Below are 17,075 nucleotides of genomic sequence, written 5' to 3'. Positions count from 1 at the left end.
AAGGAAGAACTATAACCCGCAAAGGCTATAGGGAGGGGAGGAATAAATAGCCTCACCAATTACCTAAAGAGCAACACCTGGGAGCAGATGGGATTCTGCTCAAACCCACAACAAAACTAAACTGTCAGTTCGAGTCACGTGTAGCAACTCTGACAGATCTCATCAGAACACCCACAGGGCAGGGCGTGACTGGGAGCGGTACCTCCCACATCTGCTGTTTGCCTACCGAGAGGTCCCACGAGCCTCCACAGGGTTCTCCCCCTTCGAGCTCCTGTACGGGCGACGTGTGCGGGGGCCCTGGCTCTGGTGAAAGAGCCCTGGGAGGGAGATGTAGCCACCCCTGGAGTGTCGGTCATCGATTATGTCATGCGCTTCCAAAACAAGATGCAGGCCTTGTCGCAGCTGGTGCACAATAATAGGGAGCAGGCCCAGGCCGACCATAAGCGATGGTATGACCAGAACGCTTGTGAGTGGACCTACCAGGTGGGTCAAAATGTATGGGTACTGGTCTCTGTACCTCATGACAAGCTTCAGGCAGCCTAGGAAGGCCCGTACTTCATGCATCAGCACCTCAACGCCCTGATTTACCTGGTCACCCTGGACCACCCCCGGGGAAGGCGGAAGGCCTTCCACGTGAACATGATGAAGGCAGATCATGAGAGGGAGGCATGTGCCCTCCCTGTCTGCAACCTTCCAGAAGAGGGGGAGGAGGAAACCCTCCTGGACATGCTCGCCCAGGCGAAGGTGGGTGGGTCCATCGAGGATGTAGAGGTGGGACAACAGCTCTTGAAGGACCAATGGTCCCAGCTATGGGCCACCCTTCACCCCTTCTGGGAGTTGTTCAGCAACAAGCCCGGAAGGACAGAGTTGGCCGTCCATCACTTGAATACTAGGGATCACCCCCCAATCCTGCGTTCAGCGTATCAGGTTTCCTTGGAGGTGCAGCAGCACATGTACCAGGAGATTGATGAGATGCTGAAGATGGGGGTCATCCAGGCATCCAACAGCGCCTGGGCCTCGCCTGTGGTCCTCGTCCCAAAAAAGGACCGGATCACCCGGTTTTGCGTAGACTACAGGGGACTCAATGCTGTATCGGTCACCGATGCGTACCCTGAAGCCAGAGCCCTGGAAAGTGGATGCGATCGCATCTTGGCCCACTCCTAGGACCAAGAAACAAGTGATGTCCTTCCTGGGCACCGCCGGGTACTATAGGAGGTTCGTCCCCCACTATAGTAGCCTGGCGAAGCCCTTGATGGACCTCACCAAGAAGAAGCTGCCCTCCGCAGTCGATTGGACAAACAACTGCGAGACGGTGTTCCGGGCGCTGAAGGCCGCCCTCTGGAGCTTACCTGTACTACAGGCAGCCGACAGCATGAGGCCATTTATAGTACAGACCGACGCCAGTGATTTTGGCCTCAGTGCCGTACTCAGCCAGGTCGACACTATGGGCCAGGAACACCCCGTTCTGTACCTGAGTCCGAAGCTCCTGCCGAGGGAGGTGGCATACTCCACAATAGAGGAGTGCCTGGCCATTGTCTGGGCACTTCAACGGTTGCAGCCGTATTTATACAGGCGCCGCTTCACTGTGGAGACCGACCACAACCCCCTCAGCTGGTTAAACACCGTATCCAGGATGAATGGGAGGCTGCTACACTAGAGCCTAGCTCTCCAGCAGTATCACTTGACAATTCGCCACAAGAAGGGCCGTGACCACGGGAACGCCGATGGGCTATCCAGGCAAGGAGAGGATGCGGATGGGCGCACGGGGGAACACAGGACGGTGCTACCCCCTGGTGCCCTCTAAAGGGGGGAGGTGTGAGGAATATGGATTATCATTTACTGGCAGCCCTGATTTTCATTTGATTCACCCTTTGCATGTACACAGTACATGTCCATGCAAAATATGTTCTCACTCCCCCAGCCATCTGCTGTCAGATAGTAAGGGAGAAAACCCACCAGGGGTCCAGGATTCAAGAAGGCCCCAGGTGGATAAAGTCACACCTCTTTCAGCTGACAGGCACCAGGAAGATATAGCAGTTAAACGCCCGGCAGGAGGTCTCAGCCCTGGACCAGATCTATCACTTTTCCCACATACATGTTGGCCCCGACATTTCATAAGGAATTATGAATCGTTCGTCCATCCCAGGCATAATTCGGTTATCTTTTTGGGATCCTTGGGCAAAGTCAAACATGTACGTGGTACTGGCTTGATGCTGGGATGCCAGGGAAGGGAGATATACATGTCTCCCCACAGAAACCAAATAACGGTACCATGTTTGGACTCTAATTGTAGCCGTAACCCAGGCGGATCCGTTGGTCCCAGAACCATCTCCCTGTGACCTGCTGGCTTGGAGCTATTGAACCCTAAAGGTGTTTTGTGGGTCAGTTGCTGCCAGCCCAGCAGAGAGGGGGGTGGACCACTCCCAAAGGCCGTGAGGGGAGGGACCGGCTACAAGTTAAAAGGCTTGTGCCATCAAGTGGGGGTGTCTTTTTCTGAAAGGGGGTCACATCGTGCAAATGTGTTTAGAGAGACCTGGAAACCGCTGACATCAGCGCCCCCACTGTGACTGCAGCCAAGGACTATTCCACCATCATAACCCCAAGGAACTTTCATCTACCCAGTAACTGACTTTTGCTCTGCTTAACCCTGTTGTACCTACAGTATATCACCTGTATCTGTAAACTCAGAATGCTGTATATATTCCCTGTGTATATTGTGTCATCTAGTGTGCCCTTAAGGTGATTAAATATATAATTTAATCTTGTACTATCTTGTATCTTGATCACGAATCCCCAAGTCTGTGTTTAGGCCTAGTTATAAGCTACCGCGGGTTGGTTTCTCACCCTATATAATGTTAGCGGACCGGGCTTATATCAAACGAGAAGCTTGTGGCAGATTACCCGGGCTGAGGAGGCGCTGTTTCACGGCGGCAGTGAAAAGGCTCTCTCAGCTTGTTGCCTCTCTGTACCCACGTGGACAAGAGATGTCTGTGCGAACTGTACCAAGCTGACCTTACCTGCTCCTCTGGAGGGCGTAACGTCACGCTTTGGTAACAAGTGACCATATTGCGTCTCGTGAGCTCGACGTAGGTGACATTAAGCAGGCACGAGTGGTGGTATCCCTCACAATTACAATTATTTAATTATAAAAAAATCTAAAATTCAGCTTTTTTTTCAGCTTTGAAATTCCAGAAAGTTTGTCAGAGAAAAAAAAAAAAAAAGCCTGGAGGTTATTGTAGCGTGTTGAAAGGATGACCTCTGACCAGCCACAGATAACATTTGCTACGGCTAACATTAAAATATTTGCCCAGGTTTTCCTTCATTGGTATGTCACCTGCCATGCACCAGCCAGCAGATGTGATTGATTTAGAGCCTTCTGAGATACAAACGCTGAGAGCAAATCATTAGCTCTGGGGAGTATGGGTTGGGATGAAGAAGTGATGGAATTTGAGGTATGCCTCTTACCTCACTGACATGAAACAGCTCCGTGGAGAGGTGAGATATGAGGGTATACACTATTCTGAAGCTTATAGATATGACCTTTAAGTCTGATGAAGTTACAATGTCCAGACTTCTTCAGGTTATCAACAAGACCATTGATAAAAAAAGTCAAAAAGTCCAGAGGTTTCCTATGGGAAGCTTCTCAAGAACATAATGGACCCAAAACATTGTCCCAGTCATTGGTAGGAGGTTCATGGATGGTCTAGAGATACTTCCTTCAGCTCCACCTTCACCTGACATAGCAGTCATAGTTGCCCCGAAATGCATTGGTTTTAGAAAATTATACTACTATCCAAAGTGGCAACCAGAAAGTATTCTTGTTTGGTTCTGGAGAACCCATTCTCTGATATTTCAGACAATATTTGTGTCACCAGGAAATTCAGTGTTAAACCAGGCAAAATGCCTTGTAGGGCTTTCACTTAATTGCTTCATTCTGGAGAAGATATGTTCAATTGATATGCAAATGAGCTGCAAAGTGCACTGAGGGGCGGGTCCAAGCCTCTCTGTGTACCCTTGCTCCTCCCAAATCCTCTGCCAGCCCCTTCCTCTCCTTCTTGATTCACAGGGCCAGGTTCCTGCACAGTCTAATCCCCTGATCCTATCATTCAAGAAGGAGGGGCTTACAGAGGAAGCAGGAGGAGCAAGGGTGCACAAAGTGACTTGAGCCCACCCTCAGTGCACTTAACAGCTCATTTGAATATAAATTAAAAGCAGTTTTCCTCCACTAAGTGAAAGGTATCAATACATTTAGCTCAACTACCCCTACAAGGCTAAATTTTATGGTGACACAAGGATCCTTAAAAAATAGCAGAGAATGGATAGTCCAGAACCAAACTCTTGTCCAGAACCAAACTGTCTGAGATTAGAAAAAAAAAGGCTCCTATTTTTCCAGAAACAGCACCACTTTTATCCACAGGCCATGCCTGGTATTGCAACTCAGCCTCAGCTGTAATATCAAAAACAGCCTATGGAGAAAAGTGTTGAACAGAGGAGACCCTTTCTCTAATCTCATACATTACGTTAGACACTCCTCCTGTAGAAGGGTCCACAAGCTGTTGCACGCCATTATATAGTATGAACCATAAGTAATGGACGTCCCCTTTAAAATTGTGTGAACCTTTAGTGCTTTGTTATATAATACAGTATATAGGACAAAGTTTTAATTATTGCAAAGGTAAGAAGTGACCTATAAAGGGACGGTATTTTGTAATTACGGTGTGTGAATACTTTATATTCTTCCTACTGGACCCCGTTCATTATAAGGAAATTTATATTTACTGCTGAGGAGCCTCATCCTCTGTCCTAATTTCATCTTCAGGTCCATAAAGGCAAACAGAATGACCTCGGAGTTAACTGTCCTACTTACTATAGTTAATTAAAGGGAACCTGTCATCATGACAATGCAGTAGAAACCGGAAGGCAGATAGAGCAGGAGGAGCTGAGCAGATTGATGTATAGCAGGGGTGGCCAACCTTACAGACACAAAGAGCCCAAAAAAAACAACTTATGACTACCAGGAGCCACAAACTATACATTTTCACGCGATTCACCGTATTTTTCGCCCTACAAGATTCAACTAGGTTTTAACAAAGAAAAATAAGAGAAAAAAATGATTTTTCATCTGATCTCAGGTCTGATAAAAATGTTTTTCTTATTTTTCATTAGCAGAGAAAAAAAGAAAATATATATTTTTCATCAGACCTCAGAACAGACTCCTAAATCAGATCCCCAATCCTGACCTAAAATAAGATCCCCAAACTTCATCAGACCTCTAAATCAGTCAGACCCCCAAAATAAGACCCCCAATGCTCGGATCAGACATCACAAATCAGACTCCCAGTGTCAGACCCTCAGTGCTCAGATGCCCCCCCCCCCCAATGCTCAGATGCCCCCCCCAATGCTCAGATGCCCCCCCCCATGCTCAGATCTCCCCCTTCTCAGATCTCCCCCTCCATGCTGACCAACCCATGTTCAAATAAGACCCCCATGCTCAGTGCTCAGATTTGCCCCCATGCTCAAATCTGAACCCCCATGCTCAGATCAGGACCCCCACCATGCTTAGATCAGACCCCCATGCTCAGTTCTATAATTTAAAAAAATCTCTTCCCTCTCCTGATCAGGCACTGGGCTCCTGTTCAGGCACCTGCTACTCTGCAGGTCTGACGCACTCTCCACTGTGACCTGACGAGCACAACGTCAGGTCATAGTGCGTGTCTCCATGTACTACGTCTTCACACTGTGTGCATCAGGACGTAGTGGAGAATGAGCTGGAGTTGCAAAGTTGCAACAGTGCCTGATCAGGAAAAGAGATCTGAGCATGGGGTGGAGAGTGAGCCGCCTGACTGCTTCCCGGCTCCACAGCTAGAGCTGCACTTGAAGAAGCAAAGAGCCGCATGCGGCTCAAGAGCCACAGGTTGGCCACCCCTGATGTATAGTTCTGTGGGAAAAGAATTATGAACTTAAAGAGTTTGTCCCACGTAAAATATTTTACGTGCTTCAAACCAGCACCTGGATCTGGATACTTTTGCAATTGCATGTAAAAAAAATTTTAGTATAGCTAATAGAGTTATTCAATAAAATGTATCTGTATGGCGCCACCTGCTGTTTGCTCTTTTGCTAATCTCTCATTCCACCTCGCTGAGGTGGACACGCATGCTCAGTTGCATCCTTTGACTGCCATCCTTGACTCCTAAGCATAAAACGAGCAGAGATTTAAATATATTATACAGAATTTATTTCCCATAGAATCTGCTCAGATCCTCACATACTTCCTGAAGATCGCACTGTATTTTCCATGGTGAAGGAATCCTTTTAAGAGGTTGCATGAAACAAGGCTGTATTCTTGCTAAAACAGTGCCGCTCTTGCCTATGGGCAAAGACTGGTATTGCAGCTTTGAATAGAAATCAGCTGTACACCACACCACATACTGTACAGTTCACGGATAAGACCCTAGTTGTCAGTATTTCTTATTGTAGGTCATTGTCTAGAGGTCACACGGGCAAGGAGTGTAACGAAGCTGGTGTGGACCCAATTGTCAAGGATCTGGACTCTGCTGCAGGGGAACCACCAGGCCGCTAGCTGTTGAAGCAGTTTCTGTCCAATGGGTCGAGAGACACCGATGTGGGACATTAAGCGGACCGACGAGAGCAAGGTCAAGGGCATGGGAGGTTAGGACAACACAATAACACACCATCACAGGGTTGGACAATCTAAAACCTTATTGCTCAGGCACCTTCCCATAGGGGCTCCAGAAAAGGCCTCCATTGGCTATGGACTGATCAGGCTTTGAGCTGGCCCTCTAAGAATTGCGAAGAGCAGGGAACAGCAGGCAGAAGGTGAGGAGGCTGGAAGAGGCCTACAGCATGGACTGGACAGACTCTGGTAGCCGAGCCTGCTGGGATGGAGCAGGGAGTGTCACGACCATGTTTATGGCCGTGACTCCTTGGGAGCCGCATACAGTTGCCCGCGGTTTGGGTTGTTGTGTCAACCGCAGCTGGAGGCATTTTGCTGTTCGCCTCAGGTGCGGTTGCCGCAGACAACAGTTATGTGTGCGGTTCTCTTGGAGTTGTGTGCGTGTTTGTATGCACTTTCATATGTCTGTGTGCACTCTGTGTTATGTGTGGTGTGCACTTACATCTTCCCCTCACTGTGGTTGCCCGTGGCAACGTTTGGTCGTTGTGTGTACATGTGGTGGCAGTGTCCCGGCCTTCGGGCTGACTCCCAGGACATGAGTGCCACCATGTCGTTGCCTGCAGCAACAGCCACAGTGTGTTCGTTGTTTGGACACTTCCCCTTTAAGTTTGTGTTTTCCCTTCGTTGGTATTGGAAGGGTTAACTCCCTTTCTGTGTCTGTGAGTCACGGGGTGTGTCTGACTGTTGGGTGTGGCCTCTTGGCCCTATAAAGCCTCAGTTGTAGGCAGTAGCCAGAGAGGGTGCTTCAGCCATGCTGGCTGGAGACATCCTCCTGGTTACTTACCAACTGCCAGTGGGGGCCATCCTTCTGGTCATAGCAAATATAATTTGGTGTCTAGAAGATGTGTTTGGTTTTATGCTTGTTTATTGCACCTATGGTCCTGGGTTCCCGTGTGATGTGTGTTGTGTGCTGAGTCCTTGAGTTTGTGGATAGCAGTACTTCCACATGGGTTCCAGGCTTTGTGTCTGTGGCAGGTGAGTGTTATGTTTGTGGCAAGTGCCTGCCATTGCCATAGGTTGTACTTGTTCTCCCTTCCTTGCAGCTTGGCCAGTGAGACTCCTGTTCCTCCGTATCCAGAAGGAACAGGTTGTCTTACCCTGACTCCTAGTCCAGGGACCGGTCGGAGGGTGAGTTAGGGCTCCGAGGTTCCTGAGCATGGGTCCTCCTACCTTAAAGGTCGGCCCATGCAGCCAGGAGTTAGGGTCAGGTTAGGGACGCGATAGGAGGTGACCTGCTCCCTAATCCTGTCGTCCTGGTCAAGCAGCGACCATCTTCCATCACCGCACGGCTGAGGGTTTCCCCCATCCTCAGCCGTGACAGGGAGCTACTGGTGGTCACAGACAGAGCAGTGTGGGAGAGGTGAGTATTCCAGTGGTCATGTCCATGGGCATGGCACGGATCGTAGATATTACATGGAGCAGGTGACAGAGGTGAGACAGTGAAGCTTGGCATTGTCCAAACCACTAAGTCCTTCATCTCTTACTGCCATATCCACTAGGGAATGCTTTGAATTTGCATTAAACGAATTATTAGCGGTCAGATGGAAACAAAAAGATTAATTGAGAAACAATTTCCGCGCTTCTAGGGGAAAAAATCCAGAAATGAATGCTAACAAATTGCAATTATGAACACGTTAATGCACTGCTCCCTTTGAGCAGGAGACATTTATAAAATCTTGAACAGTTGACTTCATGGACACAACACAACTTTCCAGGATTTTGGCTGCTACAAGAGTCCCCACAATAAATTGTTGTGACTACATACAATCTTCTATGGGGGTTGTTACAGCACCTTTAGCTGTAGGTCGAGTTGTTACCTGTCCGTATATAGTCCTTCACTCTTCAGTGAAATTTGTTTCCTAGGTGAATGTTTCTTATGGTTCCCTAGCTGAGTAACCACTTCTCAAATAAACTACACGAATGCACTCCCAAAGCTATAATGATGCACCTATTAAAAATGAAGCATGTGCACAGTGTAAGCACCCCCTAGAGACATGGCATCTACCCCCTGGGGTACATGTACCACAGCTTAAAAGGGTTTTATAGGTCCTAGCCTCCTGTGAGCGCCACGGCCTTCTCTGTGCTCATCAAGCACAGCGCCGTACATTGTATAATGGCTGTATTTGGTATCGCAGCTCAGCCCCATTCTCTACTATGGGGCTGAGCTGCCTCTAGGCCATGTGACTTATGTTGTCACTCAGCCTAGGAAAAGCTGCGAGAAGGCCACGCTGCTACTGCGAGCGGCACTGCTTTTTTAAACAGCTGATTGGCGAGGGTCCCAGGTATTGGACCCCCACTGATCAGACACTGATGACCTAGCCACAGGATAGGTCATCGGTATTTAAGTCTCGGAAAACGCTTTTAAAAACATATGTTTTAGGGGGATCGTTCTTGGAATCGAAAATCCAGGTTTAGATGGGGAGCAGTCTTCTTAAAGAGATTATCTTTTAGAGAGGTATTTTAATTAGGTGCTAGATCCTCTGGATTGTCCTTTCCTGTCTACCTGTTTGCTTTGCTTCTTATTCAGGTTTCCTTCTGGTTGGATCTAAAGTCTAAGATGGACCTCAGCTACATCACTGTGTCAGATCCTCTAGGGTGTGCTCTCCTGTCTACTTGTTTACTTTTCTTTTTATTTAGGTTTCCTCCTGGTTGGAGGAACCAGAGAGAACCCTACAGCTCAAGGTGACTCTCATCCACATCACGTTGGTCTAAATCCATCACGTTGTGCCTACTTCACTGAATCTGATTCCGCCAAGTTGTGCCCACTTAAATTTTCTCAGTTGGGCACTTTTCCTACGTTGACAGCACCAGTAAATCCCCAGATGGCATTAAGGGTATTATCTTATGAAGCCAACGATTAAGGGGGACTACAATTTAAAAAGGGGGATGGTCCTTACTGGAAGAAGGACCATATCACAACAGCATTGGCCCACACGTGTTTAAAGTCTCGGCGCCATCTATGAACAGACCCCATTACGTAGCCTCTGAGTAGACAATGTAAACAGCCTGCCACTCACTATAATCAAAGCAAAACAAACATGGGATTGGTTTCAGTTTTTTTTCCCCTTAGGATATTTTTCATTGTGGAAAAACATTTGGTGGAAGATGGAGCAGTCGATGAGGGATTTTTTTAAATTTTTATTTTTTTGGCAGGTGGGATGATAAAAGCCACATGTCACTGAAACTTCAAGTCGTTTACATGTATTATGTCTTTCGAGAGGGGAGGAGGAGGTAGATGCAATCCGAGCATTGAGTGCTCCGCTGTCTGCAAGGAAATTACATCTTTAAACCTCACACACAAAACCCTGCAGCTAGCAGCACCAGTCCAGTCAGTCAGACTAAGGGGGGCAGCAGGGTGGGAGCCTCCTTCTTCAACACAAGAATTGAAAGTCAAGAAGCAAAGGGTTGAAGAACAATAAACTCCTCTGGGGACAGGGACAAGTCTTTTTGGAAACTTAACACTGCATTTAAAATTGTATCACCGGAAAGAAAACGATATTTGAAATAAGAAGAAAGAGGACAAGGTAAGGTAGAACGCTCTTGATTGAAGTCTAATATCTAAACCTTCTCTAGGAGGTGGACCTATATTTGTTTTTCTTGATTTTGTCATTCAATTTCTAAATAATTACAGAACATTGTTAGTTTTATTGTTAGATCTACTTTCTAGTTATCCAAAAATATAATTTTTGTTTAGAAAAAAGTTTTTGATCAAAGAATTAAGATTTTAATATTTTCTAGGGAAATGGTAGAGCAAGTCACAGTTGCAGTCAGCAGAGTGCTCTTCATTGGTATGCAGAATGGTTTGATGTGGTACATTGTTGTGAGGGAGGGTAGAACTGGCAGTTTTCTGAAAAGAGGAACTTCTGAAGTGTATGAATGAGACAGTGGAAGTGCGCAGGATGTACTGACAATTAGAGAGCTTCCAGTAACCACCAGCAGAGAAACCACAGGATCTCACAAAAGATTTGATGCGTATAGAGGTTTTTCGTTAGGAGGACAGATGATGTACCCACAGGACTCTGTGCCAGCTGCTCAGGACTTGGTTCATTCAGTTTATACTTACATCAGGATTTAAAAGAATTCTCCATTCTTGTACAATTCACATTATTTGATTTGAGTATGAAGCTCTTATACTATCTAATATGGACCTGCAAATCTCCTGGACTATTGCCACATGAATGTTTGACCACAATGCTAGGGGATAGATATGACAAAGTTTGAGCATTGTCATGTGCTCTTTCTAAATACCTTTATTTATAATGCTTCATTCACTACTTTTTATAATCTTAAGTAGGGGGTTAAATTTTATGGAACTGCCTTTTTTAAAGATATAACTTGCACCCAGTCTTTTTATTTAAGACAAACAGTAGGTTGTTGCATTGTGATCTGAAGGGTGTATGCTATTTCAAAAGTGATCCAAAAGTCCAGCAAAGAGGGGACCCCAGTTACTCTTTCCCAGATCTCACTTGGTTGGCCAAGATGGGCAAAATCAGCCCAACTTTCGTCTAATGTTGCCAATGACAGAACCATATGTTGTGTGCAACAGTATACTAGAATCTTAGATGCTTTTCTTTTACCGCTGGTTCCACCTATGATCACACACCCTTAGTAGTACCGTATGACATCCCTTTATGGTTTCTTCTTCCATCAGCACCAGAGGTGACCTAAATTTTTGATTTCCCAATTGCCTATTATATTTATTATATTATGACGGTAACACAAAATATAAAATACTTTGTGAAGTTTTATGGTCATATTATATCAGACAGCCTCCTTCTGGGAGGTCTGAATTTTCCGAACCTCCACCCCTTGTGAGTAAGAGCCTGAAACCCCATATTGTTCATGTCATTGCTACAACCACAGCCCATAAACCGCTGTCTAAAAGATATTTCCTGTTTAAATCACTTCTAGCCATTGTAAATACTGATTTGAGACTATAAGTGACGTAAGAGTTTTTTCACTTCAGAGTCAATATAATATTCTAGATTTGTTAAGGAGGTCCAGATCTTTTACGGAGGACATTTGTCTGAAGTCGGAAGACCATTCAAGCGAGGATAATGCACCAAGGCCAATTTATGTAGAGTCAACTTGTCAAAGAAAACTAGAAAACAATTTTTGCCTAAGTTAAGGACCATCTCCTACCCTAAGAAATCTTATCTACCTAGAGTCTTGTCATCTGCAGGGTTGTCTTGGTCAGATGCCTCCAGATCAAGACTTGACTGTGTGGTTATCATCTACTGGGTATATGCTCTCTGCTGGTTATCAAAGGGTCAGATGACCAGTTAGATCCTGAAAGTGGCACTTGATCATGATATGGAGAAAGTGGACCAGGAGGATCTCCAATAACTCCCCATTCCTGGACTCCAGCACTGAGTGTTGGACTGAGGTTCTTGGGGCTCACTGGAGGAAATAAATCTGAGGCTCCATTCTCCATCTATATAGAACTAGGCAATGTAATTTCTTCAAGATCATGCCATTGCTTCAAAACTCTAGGCAAGAAGTTTATCATTGGCATCAGGGTCAACTGGCTTAACAGAATACTAGAGGATCCTCTTGGTGGTCCAGGCTCTCACACCATAAAGGATCCCAAAGGTCCAGCATACCCGAACAGCTTACAGCTATCAGACTACAGCAGGGCATAGTGGGAGTTGTAGTTTTACAACAGCTGGAGGGCTGCCGGTTGAGCATCCCTGATATAGAACATATGAACAGCTGCTTTTAATCTTTGGTGTTATCATTGTACACACAGGATATATCATTGATAAGGTCAAATAGGTTATTTGCGAATCACCCCATAAGAAATAGACCCTAGTGGCATATGACTACATATGGCTACAAATTCAGCGTTAAATAAGGTTGCCTTCTGCTGGACCTTTGGGATCCTTTATGGTGTGAGAGCCTGGGCCACCAAGAGGATCCTCTGGTATTCTGTTGGGCCAGTTGATGCAAATGATAAACTTTTTGCCTAGAGTTTTAAAACAATGGCATGATCTTGAAAAACTTACATTACAATTGAGATCTACAAGTATCATCTTGCAAGCATCTCTGTTACACAACACTCAACTAATTTCTTGGAAAGATGAGAATGTTGACATCCAAGCATTCATGATAAGGAGATATCATGGTTGAACTGAGAGCGGTATGGAAAATTCCCTATAGTCAGAGGATTAGGCATATGTGATTTTATAACCTTAATGTGCGCTGGGAAAAAAGGGTTCTTTTGGCTACAAGAATGGAAAATGCTCAGTCTAGGAGAGGCAAAAGCTGCTGTCTCAGACTTAGGGTGACTTAAGAGAAAGCAAAATAAGACAGACGTGCCCAATTTCATGCACCCTGGGGGGTCTGGAATGTCAACTTTAGTATTATATCATAGAAGTCTTAAACATTATAGAGACGCGCCCAGACATATGGAGCCTTACCTACTAAAACAAACAATAATATAATATGATCCTATATAGGTCCGTATGTAATATAAACATGAAGAACCTTAGTAATACCAAGATCTTCTAGATTACCACATTCACCGGTTGTTGTCCACCTATGCTCAGGTCCATTTTCAGTGGTCGTGTAGAATTTCAGGTTTTTAATTTTGTGTCTGCCTTTGAATCTTGGAAGTTCTGGAGAATGAGGTGGATCTATCACTGAGAACCCTATAAGTTGTGGAAATGAGAACCCCTGTCTAGTAGCAGCCTCCATGCATCTTAAGTGACCACTGGTGCAGATGGAATAGTCATGTTCAGAGGTGTGAGTTGTAGCTCCTGGGTTCCAATGCAAAACCTACAATTGGGACCCCAACAGCTGTACATCATTTACAGTACCAGTCTCCTCACTTGGTGTAGTGATACCTGTTGGGCTTCCTTGACTGGACAAATAGTTTGAAGTTCACAGGCCCTCATGGAAAAAATGCAACAAGGTCACCCATCTAACAAGAGCCATTTATAATAATGGTGTCTTCTCATGAGGCAGAGGGGTCAGGTACGACTGTTATCTCAGCACTAGTTTGTTCACATCCTACTAGTGTTGGTATCTGGTTTCTTAGGTATTTTTTTCTATATCATATGGCACTCATTCTAGAAATCAGTGGTGGTCCAAGAACCAAGATCAATGTCTCCACCATGCACCAAGGTTACCAATCTTATTTTTTTTTCTGCATAACTTTAAAGCCATTGATGTAGTCAATGTAGCCTACACAAGCTTCTCCAGCATTCAAAAATCAAAGACAATTTATCAAAGATAAATTGCCCCATTATTATGGATTGTGTGGAGTTTACGGATGCTTGGCAACCCTGCAATACATTTGCAATGGCACTTCCTATAGTCCCCAGGAGATGTTGCTGTGCATAGCGTTTATTGGTCCCACCTTCATCAACACCATTAGGTGCCAAGTTCTTATGTCTCACCATTGAAGTAAATAAGAGCAGCCTTGCAGTAACCAGCTCTGTCCACTACACAATGGATGGAGCTGTTTTGGCTCTGACTACTGGCACTGAAGCTGCCTTGAAACAGCTGATCAGTGGTGGGTGGGTGGATCCCGATGATCAGATATTGATGGCCTGTCCTGGAGTTACCCCATTAATAGTAAAATCCTGGGCAAACCCTTTATGTACAATACTCTTTATGGAATATGTTCAGAAAAGTGCTCTGAATGTTTTATATCTACATAAATGTAGCAGATATACTAAAGGTGGAGTAAACTGGAAGACTAAACAAAGAAGCACGTGGAATGTAGTTTCCCATTTATGAGGGTTAAAAAGCCAAAATATGACTGTGATTGGTTCAGTATAATGGGCTAGACTCACATTCTTTATTTAAATGGAGAATTTCAAAGTTCGGGTTGTCGCACCCATCAGTGTAAACTTCAGTCCAACTATGTTAGAATGGGTTTATATGTAGCCTGTAGCAGGGCAAACACCAACACAACACAAGTGGGCCCCCATGCAAGAGGAGTATGGACTCCTAGATGTCCAACTACTAATTTGACAGTGGGGTACTAGACATGGCATAGATGCCTTTATTAATGGCTGTGCAAAAAAAAAAAAAAAAACCTTTATTGGCGTACCAATCTAGCAATAACTATGAGACGTGGATTGGAATGGGTGTATTTCCTTACTAGTTGTGATGTCATAGCAGCTTAACTGGCTGAGGGAAACATAGTGGTGATGTCACAGCTGTTACATGAAGGGAACATAGTGGTGATGTCACAGCTGTTGCCTGAAGGAAACATACTGTAGTGGTGATGTCACAGCTGTTATATGAAGGAAATATAGTAGTGATGTCACAGCTGTTATATGAAGGAAATATAGTGGTGATGTCACAGCTGTTACCTGTAAGAAACATAGTGATGATGTCACAGCTGTTATATGAAGGAAATATAGTGGTGATGTCACAGCTGTTACCTGTAAGAAACATAGTGATGATGTCACAGCTGTTATATGAAGGAAATATAGTGGTGATGTCACAGCTGTTACCTGTAAGAAACATAGTGGTGATGTCACAGCTGTTGCCTGAAGGAAACATACTGTAGTGGTGATGTCACAGCTGTTGCCTGAAGGAAACATACTGTAGTGGTGATGTCACAGCTGTTATATGAAGGAAATATAGTGGTGATGTCACAGCTGTTATATGAAGGAAATATAGTGGTGATGTCACAGCTGTTACCTGTAAGAAACATAGTGGTGATGTCACAGCTGTTACATGAAAGAAACATAGTGGTGATGTCACAGCTGTTACCTGTAAGAAACATAGTGATGATGTCACAGCTGTTACCTGTAAGAAACATAGTGGTGATGTCACAGCTGTTACCTGTAAGAAACATAGTGATGATGTCACAGCTGTTATATGAAGGAAATATAGTGGTGATGTCACAGCTGTTACATGAAAGAAACATAGTGGTGATGTCACAGCTGTTACCTGTAAGAAACATAGTGATGATGTCACAGCTGTTACCTGTAAGAAACATAGTGGTGATGTCACAGCTGTTACATGAAAGAAACATAGTGGTGATGTCACAGCTGTTACCTGTAAGAAACATAGTGGTGATGTCACAGCTGTTACCTGAAGGAAGCAGAGTTGTGATGTCACAGCAGTTACATGAAGGAAATATAGTGGTGATGACACAGCTGTTTCCTGAAGAAAGCATAGTTGTGATGTCACAGCTGTTACCTGTAAGAAACATAGTGGTGATGTCACAGCTGTTACCTGTATGAAACATAGTGGTGATGTCACAGCTGGTACATGAAGGAAATATAGTGGTGATGACACAGCTGTTTCCTGAAGGAAGCATAGTTGTGATGTCACAGCAGTTACATGAAGGAAATATAGTGGTGATGTCACAGCTGTTTCCTGAAGAAAGCATAGCTGTGATGTTACAGCAGTTACATGAAGGAAATATAGTTGTGATGTCACAGCTGTTTCCTGAAGAAAGCATAGCTGTGATGTCACAGCAGTTACCTGAAGGAAACATAGTGGTAATGTCACAGCTGTTACCTCAGGGACACATAATTGTGATGTCACAACAAGATACTTGAGTGAAATACACCTGTGATGTCACAACAGCTTACTTAAAGGGGCTGTCCAGGATTTTTAAAATAAGTTATTTCCCCACCACCACCTTTACCACCCAGAGGTACCTGTGAAAAAAGCCTCCCCCCGCTCCATTCAAGCATGATGAGCCAGGGCTGTCTTCACTGGACTTCCTGTCCCTGTCTGTCAACTTCCTGCATGGATGGGTCACATGTGCAGCCAATGACTGGCCTCAATGGTGATGTGTCCCCAAGAGCCACGTTACTGCTGGGTAAAGTGACGCTTGGGGACACGTCACAGCTAAGGCCAGTCAATGGCTCCAGCAGTCCACGTGACTTTGTCCATGCAGGAAGTTGACAGACAGGGACAGGAAGTCCAGTGAAGACAGCCCTGGCTCATCATGCTTGAATGGAGCGGTGGGAGGCTTTTTTCACAGGTACCTCTGGGTGGTAGAGGTGGTGGCTGGGAATATATAATTATAGCTTTCTTAAATAAATTACATGGCTTCTCCAGCATTCCGGCTCGGAGCTGCGGTAGATTTTGGTAATTTTTTCCCAGCATCTGGTGTAAATATTGATGATGGCCTATGGCCCTGTCCACACTCTGCCCTCACCACACCACCTTTTTGTAAAATTGGCAAGGGCAGTGTATAATGCCAATTGTGACTGCAAAAGTTCCAATGACATTGAAAAGTCGAAGATCCCAGAGAGATCTTCCCATTAACTGTTTAGTTACATTTATATCAAGCTGACCGCTCAAGGGGAGTGTCTTCTCTGCCGAAGCTCAGGAGGCGTGTCCATGCTCTCCCTATCACAGCTCAGGGGGGCGTGTCCATGCTCTCCCTATCACAGTTGAAGGA

General features: G+C 45.2%; 1 protein-coding gene across 1 annotated transcript in view; it reads left to right on the top strand.

The window, feature by feature from the left end:
• Positions 1-9,900: 9,900 nt before the first annotated feature.
• Positions 9,901-17,075, top strand: part of BGN (biglycan) — a 54,898-nt gene continuing 47,723 nt past the window's right edge. Inside the window, exon 1 of the mRNA XM_044269210.1 lies at positions 9,901-10,218. The gene's annotated coding sequence lies outside the window, so the exon portion shown is untranslated. The remainder of the gene's footprint in view (positions 10,219-17,075) is intronic.

Source organism: Bufo gargarizans, chromosome 9, assembly GCF_014858855.1.
Source record: "Bufo gargarizans isolate SCDJY-AF-19 chromosome 9, ASM1485885v1, whole genome shotgun sequence".
Taxonomy (NCBI): domain Eukaryota; kingdom Metazoa; phylum Chordata; class Amphibia; order Anura; family Bufonidae; genus Bufo; species Bufo gargarizans.
This window is presented reverse-complemented; position numbering and strand designations above follow the sequence as displayed.